The sequence below is a fragment of the Culex quinquefasciatus genome, chromosome 3 (genome assembly GCF_015732765.1).
Source record: "Culex quinquefasciatus strain JHB chromosome 3, VPISU_Cqui_1.0_pri_paternal, whole genome shotgun sequence".
Lineage (NCBI taxonomy): Eukaryota > Metazoa > Arthropoda > Insecta > Diptera > Culicidae > Culex > Culex quinquefasciatus.
Genome location: NC_051863.1, coordinates 158,215,647 through 158,220,121, shown reverse-complemented (window position 1 = coordinate 158,220,121; position 4,475 = coordinate 158,215,647).

Sequence of the window (4,475 nt, the reverse complement as noted above, 5' to 3'; positions counted from 1 at the left end):
GTATTTTTGTATTTTTGTATTTTTGTATTTTTGTATTTTTGTATTTTTGTATTTTTGTATTTTTGTATTTTTGTATTTTGTATTTTTGTATTTTTGTATTTTTGTATTTTTGTATTTTTGTATTTTTGTATTTTGTATTTTTGTATTTTTGTATTTTTGTATTTTTGTATTTTGTATTTTGTATTTTTGTATTTTGTATTTTGTATTTTTGTATTTTTGTATTTTTGTATTTTTGTATTTTTGTATTTTTGTATTTTTGTATTTTGTATTTTTGTATTTTTGTATTTTTGTATTTTGTATTTTTGTATTTTTGTATTTTTGTATTTTTGTATTTTGTATTTTTGTATTTTTGTATTTTTGTATTTTTGTATTTTTGTATTTTTGTATTTTTGTATTTTTGTATTTTTGTATTTTTGTATTTTTGTATTTTTGTATTTTTGTATTTTTGTATTTTTGTATTTTTGTATTTTTGTATTTTTGTATTTTGTATTTTTGTATTTTTGTATTTTTGTATTTTTGTATTTTTGTATTTTTGTATTTTTGTATTTTTGTATTTTTGTATTTTGTATTTTTGTATTTTTGTATTTTGTATTTTTGTATTTTTGTATTTTGTATTTTTGTATTTTTGTATTTTTGTATTTTTGTATTTTTGTATTTTTGTATTTTTGTATTTTTGTATTTTTGTATTTTTGTATTTTTGTATTTTTGTATTTTTGTATTTTTGTATTTTTGTATTTTTGTATTTTTGTATTTTTGTATTTTTGTATTTTGTATTTTGTATTTTGTATTTTGTATTTTTGTATTTTGTATTTTTGTATTTTTGTATTTTTGTATTTTTGTATTTTGTATTTTTGTATTTTGTATTTTTGTATTTTTGTATTTTTGTATTTTGTATTTTGTATTTTGTATTTTTGTATTTTGTATTTTTGTATTTTTGTATTTTTGTATTTTTGTATTTTTGTATTTTTGTATTTTTGTATTTTTGTATTTTATTATTTTTGTATTTTTGTATTTTTGTATTTTTGTATTTTTGTATTTTTGTATTTTTGTATTTTTGTATTTTTGTATTTTTGTATTTTTGTATTTTTGTATTTTTGTATTTTTGTATTTTTATTTCTTTCTCCAAAGGTGCAAACTTCCATACTCACGGTTCTAATCAATCAAAGGGTGGGAGGGGCAGGTGCTCGTAGTGTCCCTCCCTCAGATGTAGCGGAAGCGATAGTGCAAAAGCACACACGACACGTGTGAGATGATAAATTAATTAAAACACACCACACTCCGTCAAGACTGGTTAGGCTGAGCTCAGCAGGAGCAAAAAATATAAGAGAGGAAAAATCCGCAAGAGTGACTCTATTTAAGGTGCGTGTCAGCGGATTGTAAAAAAAGAGGTTGTAGTTGAAGTCTCTGTTACGAACGTTGGCACAGGGAACACTTTTTTTTATGGACCCTCGAGGTGGTCATTAGCCCCCGGGCAGGCAAAATGCTGACTTCTTGACCAGAAAGAGGGGAAAGGGGGACATTACTTTTAGTGCTGGCAATAATCCTAATAATGAGCTCCCAGAAAGCTTTGATAAATTGGCTGTTGATTAATGAGGAAAAACGCGCGAGATGTTTTTTTTTTTTTTTTGTGGGAGCACTGCGGGTAAACATTGATTTCATGTTTGAAGTGGTTCATGAATATGGAGCGTGCAATTTGTTGGTTAATTTGTCCCGTTGGAGGGTGGTGGAGGGCACTTTTACTGCGTTGAGTTTAATGTCTGGTGAATTACAAATGAGAGGCTTTAGTTGTTGGAATTTACGATAATGGACGTATTTTTACAGTAAAATATCAACATAAAACTTACGTAGAAATTACTTTTCTACGTTAGTATATAAAGACTAGTTCTGAGCCGTCTAACCCAACTCCTAAAATCAATCACCAAGTTCATGCATCAATCGCGCAATACCTGCAAGTGACACATTGTCACTGCGGTTCCATTATGACCTGGCTGCCAAAACCATATGTTCGTTCCACGTGTCCAACCAGCGCGTGATGGTGTGAAACGATTCGAGTGACACTTAATCAAGTTGTCCTGCCACCAGCTCCAAGAACTCCCCTACCGGTTAATTCTATAATACAAAAAAAAAACAACAGTTTGCGGCTGATGCAGTTGGAGCAGCAAAAAATTAAAATCAACTGAAACGATTACAAATCACGCTCAAGTCGGAAGAACTCCGGCGACCAGTCAACGAAACATGCACTTTTCGTCGCCGTCGTGCTAACTTGTCACTCCCTGAAAATTGATGTATGTGCGACAACTGGCCAAAGGGATTTCAGGTCAGAACGCGTTTGACGCACGTACAAGTTAGACTACCGTAAACATTTGTAATTATAACTCGGGACAATGCCCCGAATTGGCAGCCAAACAAAACGTGTTTGTTATTGTTTACATTGCGTGCTCTCGTTTTTGTTTATTCAAGGTCAAACATTAAAACGCTTTTTTCTCGGAACATCGAAATGCGACAAGATAGCACGACGACGTCTAGTTGTTTACCTGTGAAAGGCATTGCGCCTTTCACAGGTAAACACTGTCAAATTCTTACCAAATTGCTTTTTCCCATACATTTTGAACATTTTCTCGTACAAACTTCAAGAGCACGGAGGTGAGAGCCCGGATTCAAGCATAATCTTTTAAGTGGTAATGATCAAAATTAAATAATTACTTAGGAAAAACACATCTCGTTGCCAACTACTCACGATTAAAGCTGGTTCTAGCATGACGCCACCCTCACCCACCGAAAACGCACGTTCTCCTCATACCTGGAAGGGGAGAGAAGGGTGTGCGAAAGCGCACACACAGTCTCACATAATTGAAATGCATCAACACCACCGGCAGAATGGCGCGTAAATGGCAAAAATGCACCTCTCTCAAGTGACTGTGACTTTGGGTAGTGGTGGGGGGTGGTGTGGGTGAGGGAAAGCAAGGTGTCTTGTTGAGTCTTTCCACGCTGAACGACGCCTCCCACTTGGTCACGTTCCGTGGTGGCGGGTGTCTGATGGTGGTACGTTTTTTTCGTCGTTTCCTGGAGGTGAGTGCAAGATGAAAGAATTTGTTTACTTGAGCGAAAAAAAATCACTTTAAAGAACGAGTTTAAGCTGCCAGTAAATTCTTTTTTCCAAAATTGCAATATATTTTGAATTTTTTTAATTACACAGCTTTTTCATATAATATTTGATATTTATTTTTTATACTATCAGGCTTTTAAAAAAAAATTGTAGTTCTAAAATAATTAAATATAAAAAAAGTTGAATCACCCTGCCATTGCACCACCGGAGGCGGAAAATCTGCCACGGGCTTTTCTTCCACGTTTGACCCCAGAACTCAAAAATGGCTGAATGAAATGCTTTGAAATCATCGGGTCTCCTAAATTGATCAATTTTGAACATGTAGAAATGTTACAAGTAGAGATTTGAGCATTCTTTCTATTTGAAACCTGTTGTTGAATTTGGTAAAATTGCGCTATTTTTTGGTTGAAATTGGAGTAGAATGTAGGTGTCTACAAATCGGTTCATTTTTTCTTAGGCATGCATAGGCTTGTTAGAATCGTCAAAATCTTACGGAGGTACAGACGAAATAAAAATGTTGATTCATTCAACCGCGTAGCAGTAAAAGCTGTTCAAACGAAGGAAGATTTCATTTTTTCATACATTGATTCCACCATTTGAGAACCACTGTTTGTTGTTGATTTTCCCCTCTGTCAACGGGCGGCGTCGCGGCGCAGCCATAGTTACCATGAAAGCAAGTTTGTTATTCATTTGTTTACAATCAAAGGTTTGCTTTCAGAATGTTTCGAGTAATTTTAGGGATGTTCCGGATTATGGACCGCGTCGTACAGAAAGAAGACTTTTATATCGGAGGTCCCAACGCCGAGGGATTGTGGGACTCCAGTGTAAATTCAAGGAAAATGTTTGTAAGCTTCTACAGCTCGGTGGTGTTGATTTTCCTGAATGGTCGTTCCGTTCTGGAACTGGAACCAGTTGTTGTACGCGTTCAGATCGCCGCAGGTGGCAGTGGAACGATCCTCGAAAGATATTCTGCAGTGATAAGCAGGTCGCACAGTATTGTTCAAGACTCTGCGTGAGTGACCACTATACGTGACAAATGTTCTTTGTTTTTCCAGTTCAGGTGCGGCGAGAAAAAACATGGCGAGATTCCCTACGAGGCCGATTTAGGGACTTCCGTTGATGGGCTCCTTTGACCCAAGGCTTTAGCAGTCCCCTATGGATGACCGACTGCGGCAAGTGCAAAAAAAAAAATAATTAGAAAGTGTCCACTTGTCACGTAGTATGGCCAGCAACAATTGACAAAACCGAGCGCGTCCTGATACCACGTTCTTGTTAGGAGTGCCGTTTGAGATAGGGCTGCGTGACACGTAATAGCGGACAAGTAACCTCGTGTGCCCCACGAATGAGCACTTGGGCGTGCGACGTTCAG